Below are 13412 nucleotides of genomic sequence, written 5' to 3' on the forward strand. Positions count from 1 at the left end.
AATGAATACAAAAATCTTTTTAAGTTAATATATGGATTGACTTTTGGATTTTCTTGAACATCTAGGAATGGGATATAGCTGTGCTGTTTGAAACTGGGTTAAATGCTCCCCCAGTTGTTTAATTATTAAGAACAAGGTTTAAATCCATAATTTCTTTTCACTTCACTTCTAATAATAAATTATTTTAACCAACAACTCCTTAAAGGGATCACACCATTTCTAATATGAAATATATTTACTTTAATGAAATTACACTGATATTCTCATATTACATTACAGTGATATGCTCTGTTATTATGTAGCATATTTTGCCCATTTTAATCTTAATTTTTTAAACCTCCATTTATCTAGAGGACATTATAAGGAGATTAATATCAGATCATGGATTTAGAGTTGAGAGAGAACTTCGAGGTCATCTAGTACAATCCTCTCATTCTTCTGGAAATTGAAACTTAAGAGAGGGGAAATAATTTACTGAAAGTCACACAAGTAAGAAATTAAGAAAGCCAGGACTTGATCATGCTTCTAAAGTGAGTGTTAATTCCATTGTGTCCTGCGTTCAATTTTGAAAATTGCACTTCCTACAGTGGACAAATGTAGGGGAGAAAATGCATTATAGGGGTATTTACAAATGCAAAATGCCATCTATTTGCTGATAATGAAATGAACCTCAAGTGAATGGATATATGCTCAGTCATGGTAGCCTCCTAGCTTTAAAATTTGCATTTAAATAATTTCTGCCTATATATTCAGTCATGAACAATCTGCTATTTATTAGGGGAAGTTTGAGAAACCTTAAATCCATAGTTTATTGGTTGGTCATTAAATCAGTGTTATTGCTGATCCCATTTGAACCTTGTACTTTATCTCTAGTTATGAGGACTCTCCTTTTTTAAGTTATGCTTGAGTTTCTGCTTTGATTCTATATCTGATACCCAAGTCCTAGAAGTAGTTTCTTCCTTGCCCAATCTGCCTTTCTTCTTTTCCCTTTCCTTTAATTCTTTTTAAGTAATAATAATATTTTATATAATGATTTAAGTTTTTCCAAATGTTCAGCCATTTCTGGAAGTGACTAGGTGGCACATTGGATAGATAGTGTGCTTAAGCTGGTGTATGTGAGACTTAATTTCAAATAAGATCTCAAACTCTTGGAAGTTACGTGACCCTAAGAAAGTGATCTAACTTCTCTCAATCTCTGTTTCCTCAATGACAAAATAGGGATAATGATAGAATTTACCTTTTGTGGGTATTGGGGAGGATAAAATGAAATAAAATTGTTGTTTATAAAGCACTTAAAAAAACTTAAAACCACTATATAAATATTAACTATTGTGATCTCATTTCATCATTATAATAGTTCTCTGAGGGAGCTAGAACAGATGTATTTTAAAATGTATTTTTATTTGTTTTTTTTTTAACAAAAATCAATAATTGTTAATACGAGGAAAATATATATCTTTAAATTCAGACTGCAGGATATTGACTATTGGAATTGATTAGAATATTGTTGCCTTACAAATCTTTATGGATTTATATTTTTGTGTCATTGTGTAGTTTGTTCTTTTGACTCCTTGTTTAAAAACATGGCATAATTTCATCCTAATTTTTCCATTTTTATCTTATTATTTCACATTGATTGTTTCCTTTGTATTTAGTAGTAGACCAATTATCTTCATAAATTATAATTTACTCAGCCATTCCCCATACATTGTACTTATATTCTCTTTCCAGGATGCATTATTTTGTTATAATAATAACTCAACGAACATTTTTGTCTACATTGGTCTTTTTTTCTTACCAGTATTCTCTTTGGGGTTTAGTAGTATAAGAATTTCAAAATCAAACAGTACAAGCAACCTATTAATTTTTCACAAATAATTATATATTTTTTCAAATAATTTAATCAATTCATTGAACTAACTTTAGTGTATTATAATGCCTATCTTTCCACAATCACTGAGTTTTTTTTAAACTTTTAGCACTTTTTCATCACTTTTAAGTATTCTCTCATAACTTTAACAAGTGTAAACAGATAATTCATGGTTTCAATTTGCATTTCTTTGGTTTTAGTGATCATTGATTTTTTTAGTAGTATTTTAAGCTTTATATTTCCTTTTTTTTTTAAATTTTATTTTACACTCAAACACCAGGGCACAAATAAAAAATAGAGAAAAGGAAAAAAAAACTTAAATACTAGAACTTAAATATAAAGTAAGAAAAGAAAAAAAGTATGTCTTTTGCATAGCAGAACATAAAAGAGGTTTTAATATATGTAACAATACATTTTCATTTCAAGAAAGCCTGAATGATATGTACTGCACATTGTGTTGAAAACTGTCTTTCTTTGCTTCTCTCTAAGTTTCCTTTTTTTTTCTCTGCTGGGCCCTTTTTTACTTTGTTGCTTTCCCCCCTTCTTCCCCACCTCCATGGCTACAGTTAAGTATGAATATATTACTATGTAAATATAGACATATACATTCACATATACATATACTTTCCTTAACAAATTGATCTTTGTTTTTATGTTTGTATAATTTGGTTTTCTATATCACCTGACTCTTGTACTTTATTTCTACACACTACCTTGCCCTTCAGTCACTTATCCTAGCACCCTCAAAGGATCCCTCCTCTATCCTTCCATTCCCATAAATCTAAATACCTTTTGGTGGCCCCCTCTTCCCTTTCCCTTCCCTCTAGAGAGCCCTCTCCTCTCTCCTCCTTCCCTTTTCCTCTGCCCCTTGTCCTATACCACCTTACTTTCCCCTCACCATTGAAATTCTTTTGAATCAAGAAGACTTTTGTATTCTTTTAGATATATACATATTGTTCCCTCAAACCAGAATTACCATCACTCCTTCCCCATCCAATTCCTCTGCAACAATTCCTCCACTTGCACCTCATTTGTATGAAATAATTATTCTTGTCAGCAGTTCCTAAATGGTTTTAGTTTTTAAAATCATATCATACTCAGGTCTACCCCAATCTTTCTGATGAACTACCCAATTACTAATAACAATTTTAGACATACATATATAAAAATAATATGGTCTATCCGTATTTAATCGCTTGTAATTAGTCTTTCATATGAACCTTTTTTCTCTTGGCTCTTGCATGTCCAATCTATTAAATCAGCTTGCTTTTTTTAAACAAAATCTTGAAAGTCAGACAGTTGATGAAGTGGCCTTTTTCATTCATGATTATGCTTAACTTTGCTGGGTATGATATTTTTTGCCAGTCTTAGTTATTAACTCTTCCATATATAGTATTGCAACACCTATGTCTGCTTAGGGTCTCCATTGCAAGGTAGTGTGTGATTATAATTGCAACACCATAATATTTAATTTTTTTGGAAGAACTTTCAGCAACTTTCACCAACTAGGTGGCAGAGTAAGCAATAATTTGTTCTCAATGTTCCTTACTGATCTTGAAAAACCCAGAAAAATACCACTCCAGAAAAAAATCCTGGAACAATGGAGCCTACAGAAAGAAGGATTGCAAAGGTTTTTTTTAAGCTGATGACGCTAGAGGAATTGAAGGGGTAGGTGACTATTCCTGTGACTGAAGTGGACCAGTACAGGACAGGAGGCATCCTGGTAACCTAGTGGCAAGTATCACCTCAGCAAACCAGTTGGAGGTACAGAACCCCAGGTTGGTAGAGCAGGCAAGAACAAATACCAGGTCACCCCATGTACCTTCATAGGGGAACCAGAGGACACCAGAGCAGAGAGTAACAACTTGCACTCTGGGTGAATATCCAGCAGCAACTGAGCCTACACATGCTTAAGCACACCCCATGGGGAGGAGGTGGTCTCCAGTGCCCAGAGCATTCCACCCCAAAACTTCACTTTAACCCCAGGAAAACACACACACACACACAAAACCACTTTGCCTCCACACACACCAGCCACCACCACCAGTTGCAGTTCAGCCCCAGGTACAATTACCAACTTCCAAAATCTAAGTTCCCAGGACACAAAGAAAGTAACTGGGTCTCTAGCCCCAGCATAAGAAGAATGGGTTGATGCCCCTTGTGAACCAGAAGTAGAGAACAACTTTAAAAGTCAGGAAAAAGACAAACACAATGAGCAAAAAGCAATACAGAAAATAAAAAACAAAACAAAACAAAACCTAGTTTCTTATTATGGGGATGGGGAGATCAAAACACAAATTCAGAAGAGGACAGCATAATCACTTTACCCACATCTGGAACCTCAAAGGGAAACATGTATTTGTCTCAAGTTCAAAATCCCTTCTTGGAAGACTCCAAAAAGGATTTTCAAAGTCAAATTAGAAAGATAGAAGAAAAATTGCACAAAATATAACTGACAAAATGCAGGGTAAAAAGTACACTGAAGAAAGCAACTCTTTAAAAGTAGAATTGACCAAATGGAAAAGGAAGTACAAATTTAAATGAAGAAAACCATCTGATAAAAATTTGAATTGGGTAAGTAGAAATGAATGATTTGATGAGATATCAAGAATCAGTCAAAGAAAATTAAATGAATGAAAAAAAATAAACATAAAATGTCTCATTGGGAACACAACTGTCCTGGAAAGTAGATCTAGGAGAGATAATTTAAGAAATTTTGATCTACCTGACAGTCACAATGAAAAAAAGAATCTGGGAAGCATTTTCCAAGAAGCCATCAGTGAAAGCTACCCCAAGGTCCTAGAACCAAAGGGTAAACTATGCATCAGGAACAAACAAACAAACAAATAAAAAACTACCAATCACCTCCTGAAAGAAATCCCAAATTGAAAATTCCAAGGCACATTATAGACAAATAACAGAATTTTCATATCCAGGAGAAAATACTGCAAGTGACCAGAAGGAAACAATTAAATATCAAAGAACCACAATCAATATCATGCAGGACCTTGAAGTTTCTACATTAAGAAATTCTAGGCCTTGGAATGTGATATTACTTAAGACAAAAGAGCTTGGATAAAACAAAGGATCTCAGTGAAATTTAGCATAATCTTTCAGGCAAGGAGATGGACATTCAATGAAATAGTGTATGTCTAAATCTTCCTGATGAAAAAATTAGAGCTAGAGGTGGCTAGGTGGTGCAGTGAATAGAGCACTGTTCCTGGAGTCAGGAGTACCTGAGTTCAAATCTGGCCTCAGACACTTGACACACTTAGTAGCCATGTGACTTTGGGCAAGTCACTTAACCGCAATTGCCCTCCAAAAAAGCAAAAAAAAAAAAAAAAAAAGAAGAAGAAGGAGAAGAGACCAGAGCTCAAAGGAAAATTTGATCTTCAAATACAAAATTTAGAAGAAGCATGGGAGAGGGCAATAGGTTGTTCAATAAGGGCAAACTGTTTACATCCCCTTATGGAAAGATGGTACTTATAAATATTGAGAATTGAAGTTTTATTATGACAGAATGTGGGTCTAAGTTAAATGATGTGAGACTAAACAATCTAATGAATGAATGAAAAGTTATTGTAATGGGAGAAGAAGAAGTGAAGAGACAGAAAAAAGTAAATTACTTCACATTAAGAGGCATAAAAACATATTGTAGTAGAGAGAAAGAAGGGAAGGAGATGAGCATTGAAATTTATTCTCATCAGATTTGGAACAAGGAAGTAGTAACATACTCAGTTAAGTATAGATATTTAACTATTAAAATAGATATTTAACATATAATATATATATATATATTATATGAAGGGAAAGGGGAAAGAAAAGGGAGGGATGGTTAGAAATGATGGAAGACTGAGGGAGTTGATGAACAAAAAGAACACTGTACTGAGAAGGGAAAAGGAGAAGGGAGAAAGAAAATTATACATGGGGGAGATGATCTAGAGAAAACACAGACAGAAATCATAACTGTGAATGTGAATGAGATGAACTCTCCCCAAAATGGAAGCAGATAGAAGAATGGATTAAAAATCATAAACCTACAATATGTTCTTTACAAGAAACACATTTCAATACAGGGATACAGACAGGGAAAAGGGAAAAGACTGGAATTATATACATATTATGCTTGACCTGAAGCAAAAAAAAAAAAAAAAAAAAAAAAAGCAATTCTGGAGGGGGCAGAGTCAAGAGGGTGGAGTAGAGGCAGGATCTCCACTGGGCCCCAGCTTCCACCTTCCCCATTCCATGTAAAAGGGGTCTCTAAACAAACTTTGGAGCTGCAGAGCCCACAAAATGACACAGAGAAGCTAACCTCCCACTGAGGACAGCCCGGCAGGCTGGCAGGCATTGGCCAGTACAGTCCTCTGGGAGGCAAGCCCAGCCCCACTCCAAGCTTTAGCCCCAGGACAGATCTGACCAGCCACTGAACAGAGGGACCCCAGAACAGCAGCAGCTGGGACCTTTTCCAGATTTGTCAAAACATAGATGCAAAGGACAAAGTGAGAGGTCAGTGCAGTCTGTACTTTGGGAGTAAGTGGGAGTGGATGGCTTTTGCCCCCTGGGGGGAAAACCCACTGAAATGCCAGCACTGCCAGCACCACTTGGCAGTTTCAGATCCTGGCCTGCAGAGTGGAGGGGGAATGAACACTAGTCTGAGGGGTGATCACTCTTGCTTTAACCTGCTCGGATCTGTATTGCAGTCTAGGGTAGAGTACTGGGGTGTGTGTCCAGTCTGCCAGAGCATGTGGGGACCTCAGAGAGTGCACCCATCTAATACCTCCGGCAGCTGAGAAAACCTGAGCATTTGGGACAAAGCTCCCCTATGTGGTTGCAGAGTCCTGCTGTGGCAAAAAGCTGAGGAGTCAAGTGATGGAGGGGCGACATGACAAGGCAAAGGAAACAAAGCAGACAGAAGATTCCAACATTAGATTCTCATTTTGGGGACGAAAAGAGAGCAAAGCATGGAACAGGAGGAACACAGTGAAGTCAGAACACCTGCACCAAAAGCTTCTAAGGAAAATACCAGCTGGTTATAGGCCATAGAGGACCTTAAGAAACAGATAAGAGAAATTTAGAAAAAAATTGGGAAGAGAAATGAGAACAATGCAAATAAATTATGAAAGGAGAGTTAATAGCCTGACTGAGGAAAATAACACTTTAAAAAACAGACTTGACTCAAATGGAAAAAGAGACTCAAAAAGGCAATGAGGAGAAGAATGCCTTAAAAAGCCAAATTTGCCAGATGGAAAAAAAAGAATCTCAAAACTCAATGAGGAAAATCATTGCTTCAGAATTAGATTGGAGCAAATGGAAGCTAATGACTTTATGAGGAATCAAGATGCTATTAAACAGATCCAAGCTAATGGAAGAATAGAAGGCAATGTGAAATATCTCATGGGAAAAACCACTGACCTGGAAAATAGATCCAGGAGAGATAATTTAAAAATTATTGGACTACCTGAAAGCCATGATCAAAGTAAGAACATAGAAATCATCCTCCAGGAAGTTATCAAAGAAAACTGCCCTGATGTTTTAGAATCAGAGGGAAAAATAGATGTTGAAAGAATCCACCAATAACCTCCTGAAAATAAGCACAAAAAGAAAACTCCTAGGAATATTATAACCAGATTCTGGAATTCCCAGATTAAGGAGAGAATATTACAAGCAGTCAGGAAGAAACAATTTGAATATTGTCGGAACACAATCAGGATAACTCAGGATCTGGCAGCTTCTACACTGAGGGATCGAAGGGCTTGGTATATGATATTCTGGAGGTCCATGGAGCTGGGATTAAAAGCTATCTTGAGAAAAAAAAACAGAGTTGAATAGAAAATTTGACATCCAGATAGAAGAAGCAAGAGAAGCATGAGAAGGTAAACAGGGAAAAGAAATCATAAGGTTATGCATATTTACAAAATTTAAAATTATCCAGATTGAAAAAAAAAGAGAATAAAATACTTTAATATTGCCATCTCAGAAAAGGAAATTGAACAAAACATCAATGAACTCCCTAGGGAAAAACGTATCCAGGAACAGATGGTTGTACCAGCAAATTCTATCAAACATTTAAAGAAAAATTGATTGTCATGCCATAAAGATTATTTGGAGAAATAATTGAAGGAGTTCTACCAAATTCTTCTGTGATACAAATATGGTACTGATACCTAAACCAGGAAGAGTGAAAACAGAGAAAGAAAATTACAGACTAATTTACCTGATGAATAGAAATGCAAAAAAATTTAAACAAAATATTTGCAAAAAATATTAAGCAAATTATCCTAAGAATAATACACTATGATCAGGTAGGATTTAAACCAGGAATGTAGCGCTCATTCAATATTAAGAAAACTATCGGCATAACTGATGATATCAAGCACAAAAGTAGCAGAAAATATATGTCTGTCTCAATAAATACATAAAAAAACCTTATTGACAAAGTACAGCACACATTCCTACTGAAAACACTAGAAAACAGGAATAAATGGAGCATTCCTTATAAGTATAGATTTCATTTACCTAAAATCATTCGCAAGGATTATATGCAATGAGGACAAGCTAGACAGATTTCCAATATTATCGAGAGTGAAACAAGAATTTCCATTATCAGCAATTATATTCAATATGGTACTAGAAATTTTAGCTTTACAGTAAGAGAAGAAAAAGAAATTGAAGGAATTAGAACAAAGAAGAAACTAAGCTATCAGTCTTTTGCGGGTAATATGGTGATATACTTAGAGAATTATGGAGAATAAAGTAAAAAACAACTACTTGAAATAATAAACAACTTTAATAATGTTGTGGGATATAAAATAAACCCACATAAATCATCAACATCTCTATATATTACTAAAGAAGTCCAAAGGAAAGAGAGAGAAAGAAAAATTCCATTTAAAATTGCTGTAGCCATATGAAATATTTAGGAGTCTATATACTAAAAAAATTCAAAAACCTGGGGCTATATGAATGCAATTACAAAACATTTTAAAGGAAGATCTAAATCATTGGGAAAAAAAAAACTTTGATCATTGTGGATAGACCAAACTAATAATAAAATAATAATGACAATTCTACCTAAAATAATTTACTTATTCAGGCTCTACCAATCAAACTACAAATATATATATATATATATATATATATATATATATATATATATATATTATAGAGCTTGAAAAAATAATGTCAAAATTTATCTGAAAGCAAAAAATAGTCCAGAATATTAAGGGAACTAATGAAAAGAAATGCTACAAAAAGTGGCCTAGTTATATAGATATTAAATTTTGTTATAAAGCAACAACCATCAACAATACTTGGTACTGGCTAAGAAACAGAGCGATAAATCAATGGAATACTTTAGGTACACAAGACACAATAGTCAATGACTACAGTAATTTACTGCTTCATAAAAATATAGACAAAACAAGAAAATGATAGATGATGGATACTGTGTGGGAAAGTTGTAACAATCATTTATTGCTGGTGGATCTGTGGGTTCATCCAACCATTCCAGAGAACAATTTGGAACTATGCCTTAAGGGCAATAAAAACGTGCACACCCTTTGACCCAGTAATGACACTTCTGGGGCTGTATACCAAAGAGATCATAAAAATGAGAATAGGACCCACAAGTCTGTGTGTGTGTGTGTGTGTGTGTGTGTGTGTGTGTATAAAACAGCTTTTTTTTTGTGATTGCCAAGAACTGGAAATCGTGGGTATGCCTATCAATTTAGGAATGGCTGAACAAATTGTACTATATGAATGTAAGAGAATATCACTGTGGTATAAGAAATGATGAGCAGGTGGAGTTCAGAATAACCTGAAAAGACTTTTATAAACTGATGCTGTGTGAAGTGAGTAGAGGTAGTAGAACATTATACAAAGTAATCATCAAATTGTGTGATAACTGACTTTGATAGATCTTGTTCTTCTCAGCAATGCAAGGACATAAAAGAACTTTAAGATTCTCATGATGAAAAATGCCATTCATATCCAGAGAAAGAAATATGGACTGGGGAGCTAGGTGATGCAGTGACTAGAGCACCAGCCCTGGAATCAGGAGGACCTCAGTTCAAATCTGGCCTCAGACACTTAACACAAAACAAGCCCTGTGACCTTGGGCAGGTCACTTAACACCAATTGCCCTACCTTCCCCCCTCCAAAAAGCAGAAAGCAAAAAAAAAAAAGAGAGAAATATGGAGTCTGAATCAAGATTGAGGCACACTATTTGGTCTCCTTTTCTGTTTTATTCTTTCTCATGGCTTCTCCCATTCATTCTAATTCTTCTATAAAACATAACTATTGTGAAAATTTGCTTAGTGAGAATATATATAGAGAGAAAGCCAGTATTAAATTGCAAACCTTCTTGGAGAAGGTGGAGGGATGGCAGGCAGAAAAAAATTAAAACTTATGGAAGTGAATGTTGAAAAAAATTAAAATTAAATGTTTTATTAAAATATTTTCTTAATCCTTTTAATATTTTATCCTTGAACGGTGAGGTTTGGAATTTGACTGTAATATTCCTTCAAGTTTTCCTCATAGGATCTTTTATAAGTGGCAATTGATGATTTTTAATTTCTTATTTCTACTTCCCTGTCATGTTCTAATGCTCCAGGATGATTTTATTAAATTATTTATTATATTATAGTGTCAAGATACTTTTTCTGATAATATCTTTCAAGTTTTCTGCTTATTCTTGTATAGTCTCTTCTTGATCTGTTCTCCATATCAGGTTCTTCACTCTTCTATTTTTTTATTCTTCATATTTTGTTTTGTTATTTCTTGATCACATAACTTTTCTGACTTTTTCTTACCCAATTGAAATACTCTTTTATTTTTTAAATGCATTTATTTACTTTTAGTTTACAATATTTAGTTCCACAATCTCTTGAATTCAAATTATTTTCTCTTTCCTTCTCCTCCCCCTGTCCCCTTATGGTGGCATGCAATCAAATATAGGCTCTACAAATACCTTCATATTAAACATTAGTCAAGCTGTAAAGAGGGATTATAACCAATGGAGTGGACAATGAGAAAGAAGAAATAAAACAAAACACAAAAGGCAGAGAGCAGGTAGTTTACTTCAATCTGCATTCAGACTCTGTAGTTCTTTCTCTGGATGTGGATATTCCTTTATATCATGAGTCTTTTGGAATTTTCTTATAACCTTGAACTGCTGAGAGGAGCCCAGTCTATCAAAGTTAGTCATCACAGATACAATGTGTCTGTAACTGTGTGCATTGTTCTCCCGTTCTCTTCTGCTCATGCAGCATTAGCTAACATAAGTTTCTCCAGTTTATTATGAAGTCCATCTGTTCCTCATTTCTTATAGCACAACAGTATGCCATTACATTCATATACCACAACTTGTTTAGTCAATCCGTAATTGATGGGCATCCCCTTGCTTTCTGATTCTTTGCCACCACAAAAAGAATTGCTACAGATATTTTTGTATATATGGGTCCTCCCAATTGTAATTTTTGAAGACTCATTTTCTTCCTTAAGATTCTGGATCACCTTTTCTAATCAATTGACCTTCTTTTCCTAATCCTTTTGTTTACCTTGGATATTTTTTTCTATTTTTTCCTGCATCTCTCATTTTATTTTTAAAGTTTTTTTTTCTTTTTTATGATCCATGAATTATTTTGAGCAGGCTATTTGATGCTATTCTTGGGGGTAGGAGAGGGTTTCTTTGTGCAGTAGTCTCCTCTAAAGATGAACCCTGCTTTTTTCCATTCTGTAATAATTTTCTATGGTTCGATTTCTAAGGAGAAACTTAGTCTGTGATTTTTTTTGTAGCAATAGCTTAATTTTATAATCACCTCCAGCCATAGTGTATAGGTGATGGTGCCTCTTGTCCTAGATCTCAGCTTTCCCCTCTGCCCTAGAACAAAAACCACCCTCCAGCCTCCTATAAGGGCCTGTAGTCAGGGAAATTCTGCCTTGCTACTTCTGCACACACTGGGTGTGTGCTGGTTCCTTCTCAACCCACAGTTCTCTGCAGCAGAGCTGGGTCTGGAGTTCTTTGTCAGCAGTGGTTCCCTCTCTCTTCCCCTGCTCATATGCCCAACTCCCCTCACTGTCCCAGGAGCAAAAAAGTTCCAGTGTCTGGGACTTAGGTGTCCTCCCAAGCCTAAGCCTTTTCCCTTGTTGTTTAAGTAGTTTGTGGCTTATTGTTAACTTTTACCCTAGCCTGGAGCTGTTTACTCTTCACAAGAATCCAGCCTCATTATGGGAATTTTTTTTCTGATCTTCTTTAATTCTCCAAGGAAGATCCATATTGTGCTACTATTTTTTATTTAGTTTCATCTCCACTTTGTCCTAAGGTGCTATTTTATCTCTTTTGCTGGGAAAAATCTTGAGAGCTTGTAATTTTCTGATTTACCCCACCATCATCCCAGAATCTTCTCTGATATTTTATATTTCTTAATTTGAGAACTGTTCATATCCTTTAACCACTTTTCTATTGTAGAAATTATTTTCACCACTTTCTGCAAATACTCTTTTTATTTTGTATATTAGGTTTTTATTAATTCATGCAAATATTGTCACGAATCCATATAACTTCGCTCACTACATTGATTTTATATGTTGAATAGCTTTTAAAATTTAATGCAATCCAGATGACCTATTTTCACTTTTATAGTTCCTTCTATCCAGGGTTTAATTATGAATTTTTCTTCTATACAATTCTTCATTACCAGGGTTAGAACTCAAATACCCAAGATTAGTTTGTTTATTATCTGTTATTAAATTCTGTATATTATCTGGACTTTCCTCATCCCCTTGATCCTGAAATCACATCTCTTGACCACTTTGGTTCCTGTGAGTATGTCAACTCAAAGGGTCCTGGTCATCCTTGATATAGATGTTTCCACTACCAGTGAAGACCAAGTCATAAGAATTTGATAAGAATATTTTGAAGTAAAAGCAGGAAGACCAATATCCATAACTCAGAACTAAAAACATATTGAAGGGAACAGATTGAAGAGGTTGAGAAATCTGCAATGGGAGAGCAATAAACCTAAGAAATAAAAGTAAAAAACCTTTATTCATTCTGGACTAAATATTACAGAGGATAACTGCTATGTTCAAGCTCAGCAGACAAGATGGATGCATTGCATTTTTAGTCTGGTAATTTCCTTAAATATAGCGCCATTTGCAATAACTGCTCTGTAATTTATACCCCAATTCTGGGAGCCAAGAAGGCATAGTAAGCAGAAGACCACTGCCCCTTTACCACTCTCATCACTGAACACGCATTAAATAATGCTCAATAACAGATCATGGAGAAATGGAGCCAGATGAAAGATAGGAGGACCAGTCTTTTTATCCACAACACTTAGAAGATTTGAAAACAAGGTCAATATTAATTGAAAAATAGGAGTGTAGTTCAGGCCAGGAAACATCCAAATATTCAAGTGGCAATCTTCACTTCAATGAACAAGAAGGATATCCTGAGCACCATGTTGGTGGAACAGGCAAGCATCAACACTGGGAACACCTCTCCCCCAAACCCTTAGGTGATTTAGCCTAGCAAGGGGAT

This window comes from Petaurus breviceps, unplaced genomic scaffold (assembly GCF_028583685.1).
Source record: "Petaurus breviceps papuanus isolate PSGF00001 unplaced genomic scaffold, PetGlider_PUasm1.0 125, whole genome shotgun sequence".
NCBI classification, from domain to species: domain Eukaryota; kingdom Metazoa; phylum Chordata; class Mammalia; order Diprotodontia; family Petauridae; genus Petaurus; species Petaurus breviceps.